The following is a 12,985-nucleotide window of genomic DNA, read 5'->3' as shown; positions in this document are numbered from 1 at the left end:
CCTCAGTTTCACAAAGCTGAGTTATCCCAGAGGTCATAGAAGAAACTCAGGAAGTAGGAACCCCAGGACTAATAGAGGCAGCTACTCAAAAGCAGTTCTTACATCCATAGCTAAGTCATTCTGGGTCCAATTCAAGGATCCATTTGGTGAAAAACAAAAGAGATACAAAAATTAGCCGGGTGTGGTAGTGTGTGCCTGTAATCCCAGCCACTCGGGAGGCTTGAGGCAGGAGAATCACTTAAACTCAGGAGGCAGAGGTTGCAGTGAGCGGAGATGGCGCCACAGAACTCCAGTCTGGGCGACAGAGCAAGACTCTGTCTCAAAAAAAAAAAAAATATATATATATATATATATATACACACACACACACATATGCCAAAATTATTTTGCTTCTTATTTTAAGGTTGGTGAGAAGGTAAAGTTTTGTGTGTTTTTTTTTAAATAGCATATCTAGCTATTTTCATTTAGTAAAAATGCATTCATTTGGAGGTGATTTTTTTAATTCTTGAAAAGTTGTCCTCTAGAACTGGAATAAGACTTATTCCACGTGGTTGCAGAGGGCAGACCCAGAAGCAGCCATGGGGGAGATATCTGCTCGATTCAAACAGGATCTTCTCTGACAGTTGTTCTTGTTCAAAATGCAGTGAACTACCTCAAAATAAATATATAAATAAAAATTTAAAAAAAGGAATACAATTAGCTTTATACAAAATTGAGTACAATGTTTCTTTCCTCTTTCATTTTACAGATAGTGAGGAAAATCTGTGTTTAGTACTTAGAGTCTTTAAACTCCCAATAGATTATCAGATTAATGTTAAGAGTGATGTGAATGCTTAACCAATTTCCACTGGCCCTAAAACGCCTGAATTTAACAGTAAGTCCTCCAAAACTGTTATTTCATATAGATGAAATTTCTAATCACAGACCACCAAGAACTTTTGAAAAATTTAAAGGCTGTCTTCTTTCATAGTGTATTCACTTATTTCTTTTTTAAAAATGAAGCATGATTATGAGACATGCTCAACACAGCTCAGTGGAGGATGCAGAGGTTTTTGCTCTCTTTAACACTGGGTTCAAGACCCAGGCCGTCGGGCGCGTTCTTTAAACTCCCTTTGCTTCAATTACTTTTCGGAGTCTAGGTGCCGTTACCTTTTGGCAATCCGACGGAGAGAGAAGCGAGCAGGGAGACAAGGTGATGCATTCTGCCACGCTGGCCCCTCACCTGTGTCATCACAGGACGTTATGGGTTCCTCTGAGACGAGTTTTTCCCTTATAAGGAGGCAGTAGTGGGGTTCCTCGTCGGAAAGTTAGCCCTGCTTGTAGGAAAGTAGAACGAAAGATTTGTGTGAGACTGTAGATCAGCCCGTCTTTGGTCGATAGCATTCTAAAGCAAAAACCTTGACAGGACAGAGGTGAAAGAAGGTGACATCCGTGACAGGAGGTAGGGAGGGAAGCTCAGGTCAGCTCAGTGCAGGGGAATAGTGTTGGTAACTGCAAGCAGCATCCTGGACCGCCGTGGGAATATCTTGGAAATTCTTAAAGAGAACGTACTTTTTGCTCTCTGTGGTCCGGCGGCCATTTTTTCCGACTGGCTGTGGGTAAACGAGCAGCCCCTGTTGGCTCCGAGGGTAATAACAGCTTTTCGCAGAGACGTTTTGAAGATGCGCCGGTAGGGGGCAGCGATGAGGTGGTTGCAAGTCCCCGAGCATCCCGTCAACTGGTGAGTTTTAACGCTAAAGGAAACGTAAAATAGTGGATAAATAGAAGCGTGGAGAGAGAAAGCCGACTATAAACCTCAGTAATATCTCTCCATATATTTTTGCCTTTAGAGGAAGACTGGGTTCGTCTTTAAATGCGCTCATTAGTATGCTTATTAATGCGGATGGAAGCAAACTTCTTGACACTATCCACTTACAAAGGTACCCTTAGTGAGCGAGGAGGGCAAAAGAGACAGGGTCTCGCTATGTTGCCCAGGCTGGAGTGCAGTGGCTATTCACAGGCGCGATCCCACTACTGATCAGCACGGGAGTTTTGACCTGCTCCGTTTCCGACCTGGGCCGGTTCACCCCTCCTTAGGCAACCTGGTGGTCCCCCGCTCCCGGGAGGTCACCATATTGATGCCGAACTTAGTGCGGACACCCGATCGGCATAGCGCACTACAGCCCAGAACTCCTGGGCTCAAGCGATCCTCCCACCTCAGCCTCCCGAGTAGCTGGGACTACAGGCACGCGCCACCGCGCCCGGCGGTTGGAAACGCTGCGAAAAGCTACTAGAAGCTGCAGTGCGGTGACGTCATCGGGGGAGGGGTTGAGGGGGGCCCAAGCCCGGCGACGTAGCTTGGACACACCCACACTGGGCGGTCTGGAGGCTACGATAGTGTGGAGTCATCTGAGCTGGCGAGCCGTTAAGCCTTACAGGGTTGGGACCCCGGAAGCTACAGGCGCAGTTGCTGCCACAGCTCACGGTGTTTTGATCCGAATACCGCGTTCCTGCTTAACAGAAATTGGTCAGTATGCGCTTAATGCTCATAGTGTGGCGTCCGGACACGCAGCGACAGAAAGAAAAACGCAATAACCTGGTCCCTCAGCGTTGCTTGCTTCAGCAGGCCTTAAATATATGCTTCATCTTTTGGGGGACGTTACTTAAGGGGCAACCATTTGGCTCGAAATCTTCCATTATTTTCAGCAAGCATTTAGGAGGTGACTGCATTATAAGGAGAATAACCCACAGTAGCAGAGGTTGGGAGTCTGCATGGTGCCGAGGCCAGCTCAGTCTTCACTATTTGAATGAAGGAAGCCTGGGGCAACTTTTGTTTTCTCTGCCCTGCATGTTAGTTGCCCGTTGTTTTTGGAGAAAAAACTAGTATCGGGTATATTGGTGGAAAAATTTGGATTTGGCAGCCCGAAGTCTTTTTTGAGACAAACTTAGGAAGGAATAGAGAGGAGGAAAGAAAAAATTTTCGACTATAGTAGATCTGCAAAAGCAGACCTTCTATTAGTCCTCTATCTATAGTCTTTCCCTCACCCCCTACCCCTTGTCTCCTAAAAACCAGTCCAGACTTTCCCCTCCACCTCCGTCCTTGTAGCAGATAACTTTGCTCCCTCCTTCATGGATAAATTGAAGGCCATCAGACAAAAATTTTTCAATTCCTTGCTACTCTCCCCGCTCTAAATTTATCTTTACAGCTTCAGAGAAGAGCACCCTTCTGTTTTCCCCTCCTACCTCAAACCCAATAGGTCAAAATTCTTCCATCAATCATTTTCACCCATCCTATCTCTCTCTTTCACTTAATACAGATTCCAAGCCGCGTTTCTTCTTTAAAAAAACGCCTTTGACCTTGCCTGTCTTTCTAAATGAAATCTGTTTTCATGGCTGCACTTCTTCAAACCATGTTCAACAATAACTACATTCGCTTCTTAACCTTCTGTCGTCAGTCCATAGCCCACTAATCCACTGAAATTATTCTAGCTAAGGCTGCAATACCCAAGCCTCCTAACTGGCAGGTCTAAGGAACCCTTTCTGACTTGGCTGACATAATTTACCACCAATCTCTGTCACTTGTGACTGCTATTTCCTCCCTGAACATTTCTTCTACCTGGTTCTTGTTCACAGCCCCTGATATTTCCTCCCAGGCTGTCTCTTCTGCCCACCCAGCAAATGTTTTTGTTCCTTACAGTTCCCTCATAAATGTTCTCTGTTCTCTATGTTCTTCATGAGTGATCTAATCAATTCTCAAGGCTTTCAAATCTATAGTTCCAATCTGATGCTGTTTCCAGAGCTTCAGATTCACATTTTTAGTTGCCTTCTGGATGTCACGAAATCATTCAAAACTTCAGTATTTGCAAACAAAACTGATCTTCTCTTCTTCCTCCAAACTTGCTCAATTTTCCTTTTTATCAATATGTTTGTTTGTTTATTTATTTATTTATTGAGACAGAGTCTTGCTCTGTTGCCCAGGCTGGAGTGCAGTGGTGTGATCTTGGCTCACTGCAACCTCCGCCTCCTGGGTTCAAGCGATTCCCCTGCCTCAGCCTCCTCAGTAGCTGGGATTACAGGTGCCCACCACCGCGCCCAGCTAATTTTTGTATTTTCAGTAAAGATGGGGTTTCGCCATGTTGGCCAGGCTGGTCTTGAACTCCTGACCTCGTGATCCATCTGCCTCAGCCTCCCAAAGTGCTGGGATTACAGGCGTGAGCCACTGCGCCTGGCCCATCAGTATGTTTAGTTGCTTACTTCAGAACTCTCAGAGTCATCCTTGACTACTGTTTCATTCATTTAATACCAAATATTTACTTTTTACTTATCCAATGACAGGCACTGTACTAGGTGATAGAGATGTGGTGGTGAAGAAAAGAGACACGGTGGAAGAGACAGACAAAAATTTAGCAAAAAAATTATAATTTCAAACTGTGATAAGTGCTGGTGAAGGAAGCACAGTGCTGAGATATAAACAATGGTGGTAGGAAGCAGGTGGGGCACCAGGTTTCGAGAATGTAGTCAGGTAAGCCTCTTTTAGGAGGTATCATTTAAATTAGAGCCTGAAGAATGAGGCATCGGTTAAGGTACATTGATTGCAAACGAGGACTGTCTGTAAACTGAAGTAAACGAACCTCTCTTTAGGAAATTTCAGAAGAAAGTAAGTTATCTCAAGCAAGTTGGTCAGAAGAAAATGGGCTGATAATGAAATGTAAGTTGTCCCCCAAAGTCGGTTCTCCCCTTTTACAACGCTAATACATTGCTACTTGGGCACATGAAATGCCAGCTAGAGACCATATTGCCCGGATTTCCTTACAACCAAGTGTGGTCAAGTTCTCACCAATGGAATATGAATGAAAGTTGTATGTGCACTCTGCATCGGTTGCTTAAAAAGAAATCGGTTGCCCTCTACTTTCGCTCTTTTGCCCTTCTCCAGCGCTAGGTGGCGCCAGTGCAGATCCACTGCAGTGCCCTACCTTTAACCATGCAAATTAGGAAAAATACCAAGGGTCAAGAGGAAAGAAGGGGCAGGATTGGAAAACAAAACAAAACAAAAAACAAAACAAAAACCAACGAAACCAAACCAAAATAAAACCAAAACAGACAGAAAGCAGAGTCCATGGAAGAATTAATGAAGCTGATCCACTCTATAGCCTCCACCACTCCTACCTCTGGACTGTTAGATGAGAAATAAGTTTCCATCTGAAATCACTATATTTTGGGGTCTTTTTATTATTACAGCATCCTCTGTACTCTAATAGAGGGAGGTTCACAGAAGAAAATCCTGGATAAGCAGAACTCAAAGAGCAGGAACCAAAAGAGCTCCAGGTATCTACAGGGCACCCCAATGGGATGAACCATCCTCAGTATCCTTTAAGAAGAGTCTGATTTTCTAGTTTGAGTTCTGTATTCTTCTACAATCTGTATATATATGCATACCTATTTTTATTTTTATTGTTTATTTATTTATTTATTTTATGAGACGGAGTTTTGCTCGAGTTGCCCAAACTGGAGTGCAATGGTGTGATCTCGGCTGAAGGCAACCTCCGCCTCCCAGGTTCAAGTGATTCTCCTGCCTCAGCCTCCCAAGTAGCTGGGATTGCAGGCACGTGCCACCACACCCGGCTAATTTTTTGTATTTTTAGTAGTTTATTAGTGTCTTAGTTTAGTAGTTTAGTTTCACCATGTTAGCCAGGCTGGTCTCCAATTCCTGATCTCAGGTGATCCACCCGCCTCGGCCTCCCAAAGTGCTGGGCTTATAGGCGTGAGCCACCACGCCCGGCCATGCATACCTATTTTTATAATTATGTTGTAAATAAAACATCTGTGTTTCGCTTTTCTTTCCCACACGTCACTATGCTTTTGGTGGCAGTATAATCTTTTATTGTTATTATTATTATTATTATTTGAGACAGAGTCTCACTGTGTCTCCCAGGCTGGAGTGCAGTAGCGCGACCTCAGCTCACTGCAACCACCACCTTCCCGGTTCAAACGATTCTCCTGCCTCAGCCTACTGGGTAGCTGAGACTACAAGCAGGCGTCACCACACCCAGCTAATTTTTGTATTTTTAGTAGAGACGGGGGTTTCACCATGTTGGCCAACCTGGTCTGGAACTCCTGGTCTCAGGTGATCCGCCCGCCTCGGCCTCCCAAAGTGCTGGGACTACAGGTGTGAGTCACCGCTCCCGGCCAGGTGGCCCTATAATCTTTTGACTTGATGCATCATAATTTGTGACTATTTAAATTGAACCACTATCAGTCACACTAATCACCACTTTACCATTCTATATTTTCACCTGTATTGTTTTATGAATTAGTGATCGGCATAATATCCAGTGCTAAGTCAGCTATGCACAACCTCGAATCAGTCGTTTGCTTTTTCTTAAGACATAATCTCGCTCCGTCGCCCAAGCTGGAGTGCAGTGACACGATGTCAGCTCGCTGCAAGGTTCACCTCCCGGGTTCACGCCATTCTCCTGCCTCAGCCTCCCGAGTAGCTGGGACTACAGGCGCCCGCCACCACGCCTGGTTAATTTTTTTTGTATTTTTAGTAGAGACGGGGTTTCACCGTGTTAGGATGTTCTCGATCTCCTGACCTCGTGATCCCCCAGCCTCAGCCTCCCAAAGTGCTGGGATTACAGGCGTGAGCCACCGCGCTCGGCCAGCCGTTTGCTTTTTAACAGTGGAAAGGACAAGGCCGTGTCCGGCTGTATGGGGCTTTGCTTGTTCAAAATGTAACCTCTATACAGCTGCGCGCAGTGGCTCACGCCTGTAATCCCAGCACTTCGTGAGGCGCCGACAGGCGGGTCACTTGAGGGCAGGAGTTCGAGCCCAGCCTGGCCAACATGGCAAAAACCCATCTCTACTAAAAACACAAAAATTAGCCTGGCGTGGTGGCGCTCGCCTGTAGTCCCAGTTATTCAGGAGGCTAAGGCAGGAGAATCGCTTAAACCCGGGAAGAGGAGGTTGCAGTAAGCCGAGACGTGTAACTGCACTCCAGTCTGGGCAACAGAGCAAGACTCTGTCTCAAAAAAAAAAAAAAAAAAAAGTGACCTATATGAAAGTTAATTTTGTGGCACTGAACAAAGTAGGTAATAACCTCATCTCAAATGGGAAGTCTCACTCTGTCTACAAAAAACTCCATGCCATGGAGCTCAAAAGTTTATAAATTAGTCCTTTGGAGACGTTAAACAAAGAGCATGGAGTCATACGAAAAGGCTTGTGGGCAGGTTGAGTCTGGTCCTTCAGTTCTCAGCTTTCACCAGGGAAGGGGTACCAGACAAGGCTGAGGCTGAACCTGAGCTGCACATTCCCTAATTGCTGGGCCGTGAGAGAACACCCGAGGAGGGGGCCAAACGCAGCTGAAGAAAAGACGACGTGGAGGTCATAGACGACCAAGAGAAAGGGGCGCACCGCCGACACTATCGCCAGCCAGACCCCAGATCAAGAGAAATAGAAGAGGAGCCCGGGTCTCCAAACACGAAAGGCTGGGGTCCCAGGGCAAGGTACTGGGCTACCAGCGGAAGCGTGGGGGAGAAGCTGGGCTGCCGGCGGCGTGTGGGAGAGGCGGGGTCACCAGCAAGTGGACGGGTGGGAGGCGGGGCCACAGGCGGGGTGTGGAAGAGGTGGGGCCGCCAGCAAGTGGGAGGGGAGGGAGGCGGGGCCGCCGGCGGGGCACGGTGAAGAGGCGGGGCCACCAGAGGGCCCGGCGGACAAATCACCCAGCGCGAGCTCGGTTATCTGGGTGTGGCGGTTCCGCCCTGGGCTGCGTCCTCCCACGGCACCCGTAGTTCCCCCACCCTTGACACACTGCCTGTTCTTCGCAGCTCACTGCAGCGGAGTCATCTGCTGCTGGCAGGGTTTTCTTTGCCACGGGTTCTTATGTGCATTTCAGGACATACCCCGTGGGGTGTCCCTGATTCCATTACATTTAATAAAGGAGCAGTGGATTAACCGGAATTACGGTTTGACAGAAAACACGTTTTCTTCTGGACAACACCCTGAGTGTAGGAAGAGCCTTTAATATGGTTGATACACACTATTTAATCGATCCAGAAACACATTTCTTGTGACAGGCTTTTAAATATCAGAATAAATCCTAAGAGTGAACAGCTGAAGTTACTTATCCAATGTTACACTGCTAGGCCTATAAATAAACTTGCGGGGTCTATTTTCTCCCATTTGAGTATGCTTTGATTTCCATATGACAGTTCTGCCGAAATGTTTTGACATCTTAGATCTTAATAGAACTCCATTACAGCACGACTATTTATTACATTGATTCTGATCTGACGTGTAATAAATCATGTCCCCAACCCAAAACTCCATACATTAATATCCTGATATTTAACGCACTTCATCCAACTATTGATTCTATCTCTTCACACCAATGTGGTAAAAGTTTTCTGTTGTATTTAATGTATTCATTTTGAAAATATTTTAAATGCTTCTTTTTAATTAGCTAACTTTGAAGAGTGCTTCCTTTGTTTGGGGACTCTGTAGATTTAGGCTAATGTCACACATTCAGAATAATTGGCAAATTGATTTGCCTTTCTTTGACTTTCTATTCTCCAAACTGATTATATGCTGGGGTTAATACATTTGAACTGGCCGACCAGGCGCGGTGGCTCACGCCGGTAATCCCAGCACTTTGGGAGGCGGAGGTGGGTGGATCACCTGAGGTTAGGAGTTCGAGACCAGCATGGCCAATATGGTGAAACCCCGTCTCTACTAAAAATACAAAAAATTAGCCGGGAGTGGTGGCGGGCGCCTGTAATCCCAGCTACCCGGAAGGCGGAGGTTGCAGTGAGCCGAGGTCGCGCCATTGCACTCCAGCCTGGGCAATAAGAGCGAAACTCTGTCTCAAAAAAAAAAAACAAACAAACAAACAAAAAAAAATATATATGTGTGTGCGTGTGCATGTATATACACATATATATATTTGAACATGGCTAGGTTGTGGTAGGAAAACAAATACTTTAAATTGCATACAGTTTTCACTGATTAAGGTAAGAGAGGATCAGGATAACATTATTTGCCTGAACCACTCATTTACTCATTCAACAAATAAGTATTGAGATCTGCTATGTGCTAGGTGTCCCAATGTGTCAACTATTAGTTAATATGGGGGAAAAATAATAGTTTTGAGAATAAAAGTGTAAGAAAGAAACAATTTGCTTAACATGATGCAAGCATTCTAATCATATATAGGTTTATGTGTATTCATCTTGGACCTGGAAGAGAGGACATAATTTCTGAGTAGAAGAATGACTGGGTTAATGTCTAATTTTGCATGTCCTCTGGCCCCAGCCATGATTAGTATAAAAATCCTAGAGTTTCTCTAGATCTAGGGAAAGATATTACTCTCCTCACCACCTCCACATAGAGTAATATCTTCCCTAGACCTCCTCCCCTTATGAACAAACGGAAGAACATTGAGGCTGTAAATGGCCTTTTGAGGTTCAAATGACAGTCTACTTTCACTTCTTTTATTTTAGAGGTGGAAATTTTAAGCTTTCATGCGTGTGGTTTAGACAGTTTTTAAATATTACTTTTTTGAGAGTTTATGATGTGGTGGTTAAACAAATAGCACCGCAGGTACTTGCTAGGGGATGCTTTACACATACAGTATGTCATCACAATTCATATTATTAATAATTAAAAATATACTCTGTTACACTATGGTTTATGTGTATGATTTGTTTTTTTTCCTGAGATGGAGTCTCACTCTGCTGCCCAGGCTGGAGTGTGGTGATGCGATCTCAGCCCACTGCAACCTCCGCCTCCTGGGTTCAAGCAATTCTCCTGCCTCAGCCTCCCAAATAGCTGGGATTACAATCATGCACCACGACACCTGGCTATTTTTTTTTTTTTTTCCAGTAGAGACGAGGTTTCACTATGTTGGCCAGGCTGGTCTCAAACTCCCAACCTCAAGTGAACCACCTGCCTCAGCCTCCCAAAGTGCCAGGATTACAGGTGTGAGGCACCATGCCCAGGCAGTTTATGTGTATGATCCATTTCTTTTTTGAGACGGAGTTTTGCTGTTGTTGCCCATGCTGGAGTGCAGTGGTAGGATCTGGGCTCAACGCAACCTCTGCCTCCTGGGTTCAAGCGATTCTCCTGCCTCAGCCTCCCGAGTAGCTTGGATTACAGGTATGTGTCATCATGCCCAGCTAATTGTTTTTTTGTATTTTTAGTAGAGATGGGGATTCTCCATGATGGTCAGGCTAGTTTCGAACTCCCGACCTCAGGTGATCCATCTGCCTAGGCCTTTCAAAGTGCTGGGATTACAGGCATGAGCCACTGTGCCCGGGCCTATGTGTATGATATTTTATGACCAAAGGAATTCACACTTTTCTCAGGGTTTGCTTTTAGGGCTAATGAACTGGAAAAGCAGTCCAATTTATACAGAGAATACTGAAGGCACAAGCTGCCTGTGTCTGTTCAACAGAAACCCCTTGCTGACAAGGCTCTAATTCATTTTGTGACACAGCTCATTTTCCAAGGGGGAGTATAGCCTGGGGTGTGGCAAGAAATAAAAGCAAAACCACTACACATTAGTTAGAATATTGTTGAAAGAGACAGTCTATAGTCACGGCAATGTATGGATAAACAATATTGCATATTACAAGAGTATTTGTATAATCAAAACCATTATATACAAATGCTATTATGATTTATTATCATTATAAAAACAAATATTAATGTTCTTATACATTATAATAATAATATAAACTAGAAGAGTGATTTATCCCCTTTTGAGCATAAGATTTATTAAAATAGTAGGTCCCTTTGTGCATTCATTCATTCATTCATTCATTAACTCTACATCATTAGTCATTAGGGAAATGCAATCAAAACCACAAGAGATACAATTTCACACCTACTAGGATCACTAAAATAACAACAGTGAAACAGAAAATAACAAGTTGAATACAGGTGGTGCATGTCTGTAGTCCCAGCTACTCAGGAGGCTGAGATGGGAGGATCTGTTGAGCCGAGGAGTTCCAGGCTGGCCTGGGCAACATAGCAAGACCTCATCTGAAAACAAACAATCAAACAAACAAAAACAGCAAAGAAAAAAATAACAAGTGTTGGCAAGGATGTGGAGAAACTGGAACTCTCATACATCACTGGTGGGAATGTAAAATAGTGCAGCTGCTATGAAAAACAGTTTGATGGTTCCTCAAAAAGTTAAACATACAATCACCATATGATTGAGTGATTCCACTCCTAGGTATAGACCCCCCAAAGAAGCAAAAGCAGGTACTCAAACAGATACTTGTGCATCAATATTTGTCACAGCATTATTCACAATAGTCAAAAGGTGGAAACAACTCAACTGTCCATCAACAGAAATAAGTAAACAAAATGTGATATTATAGAATATAATCAGCCATAAAAAGGATAAGGTTCTGACGCATGCTGCAACATAAATGAGCCTTGAAAACATGTAAAGTGAAATAAGCCAGACACTAAAGGACAAATAAATCCATTTATGTGGAATCTGTAGAACAGGCAAATATGTAGAGATAGAAAGTAGACAAAGGTTGGGAATTAGGGTAGGGAGTTAGGAATTTTAATCTTATCTTATTTTTCATTTTTTTGAGACAAGGTCCTACTCTGTCACCCAGGCTGGAGGGAAGTGGGACTGACTATCTTGGCTCATTCAACATTGAAATCTCTGACTCAGGTGACCCTCCCACCTCCATCCTCCCAAGTAGCTGGGGTTACAGGTGTGTGCCACCACACCAGGCTACCTTTTGCATTTTTTTATAGAGATGGTGTTTCACCATGTTTCCCAGGCTGGAGTTACCACTTAATGGGTATAGAATTTCTGTCTGAGGTGTTGAAAAAGTTTTGGAAATGGTAGTGATGGATGTACAATATTGTAAGTGTAATTGATGCTCCCGAATTATACACTTGAAAATGGTTAAAATGGGTCGAGTGCGGTGGATCACTCCTGTAATGCCAGCACTTTGGGAAGCCGAAGTGAGCGGATCATATGAGATCAGGAGTTTGAGACCAGCCTGGCCAACATGGTGAAACCCCATCTCTACTAAAAATGAAAAAATTAGTTGGGCGAGGTGGCAGGCACCTATAATCCCAGCTACTTGGAAGCTGAGACAGGAGAATCGCTTGAACCCAGGAGGCGAAGGTGGCAGTGAGCTGAGATTACGCCACTGCACTCTAGCCTGGGTGACAGAGCAAGACTGTCTCAAAAAAAAAAATAAATGGGATTAAAAGTAAAAAAAAAAAGGAAAGAAAAGAAAGAAAAAGAAAAAAGAAAAAAAGAAATTGGTTAAAATGGCAAATATTATGTTACATACATTTTAACAGTTAGGCATGTTTGTGTGGGTCCATTTCTGGGTTCTCCATTGTGTATCACTGATCTGCTTATCCCTCCATCAAGATGACACAGTCTTGATTACTAGCTATGTAATAAATCTTAAAATTGGGTAGACTGATTCCTTCCATTTTTATTTTAGAAAATTGTTCTAGCTATTTTAGTTCCTTTGCATTTCCATGTAAATTTTAGAATAATCTTGTCTATATCTACAAAATAAATCTTGCTAGAATTCTGATAGGAATTGCACTAAACCTGGAGGAAATTGACATTTTTGCTATGCTGAATCTTCCAATCCATGAACATAATGTATCTTTCCATATGTTTAGATATTATTTTATTTCTTTTGTTTTGTAGTTTTTGATATATAGATATATACATTCTGTATATTTCAATTTTTTGAGTGAATACAAATACTGTATTTAAAATTTTAGTGTCCATGTGTTTATTACCAGCATATAAAATACAGTTGATTATTATTATTATTATTATTGAGATGTAGTTTCACTCTGTCCCCCAGGCTGGAGTGCAGTGGCGCAATCTCGGCTCACTGCAACCTCTGCCTCCCAGGTTCAAGTGATTCTCCTGCCTCAGCCTCCTGAGTAGCTGAGATTACAAGTGCCTGCCACCACGCCCGGCTAATTTTTTGTATTTTTAGTAGAG

At 43.7% G+C, this 12,985-nt stretch overlaps 2 long non-coding RNA genes across 3 annotated transcripts; one reads left to right on the top strand and one right to left on the bottom strand.

The window, feature by feature from the left end:
• Positions 1–331: 331 nt before the first annotated feature.
• LOC116275727 lies at positions 332–2,032 on the bottom strand. Its single transcript, XR_004184924.1, has 4 exons — positions 1,916–2,032; positions 1,552–1,733; positions 1,150–1,313; positions 332–648 (listed from the first exon to the last, which is right to left on the bottom strand). It is a non-coding gene; the product is annotated as an uncharacterized LOC116275727 (long non-coding RNA).
• A 314-nt stretch (positions 2,033–2,346) lies between these two features.
• Positions 2,347–5,430, top strand: LOC103886229. 2 transcript variants are annotated; one of them, XR_649709.3, is made up of 3 exons: positions 2,347–2,506; positions 4,621–4,687; positions 5,218–5,430. It is a non-coding gene; the product is annotated as an uncharacterized LOC103886229 (long non-coding RNA). The 2 variants fall into 2 exon arrangements; XR_001904777.3 differs by having other exon boundaries at positions 2,400–2,506; positions 4,621–5,430.
• The last annotated feature ends 7,555 nt before the right edge of the window (positions 5,431–12,985 follow it).

Source organism: Papio anubis, chromosome 7 (assembly GCF_008728515.1).
Source record: "Papio anubis isolate 15944 chromosome 7, Panubis1.0, whole genome shotgun sequence".
Lineage (NCBI taxonomy): Eukaryota > Metazoa > Chordata > Mammalia > Primates > Cercopithecidae > Papio > Papio anubis.
This window is presented reverse-complemented; position numbering and strand designations above follow the sequence as displayed.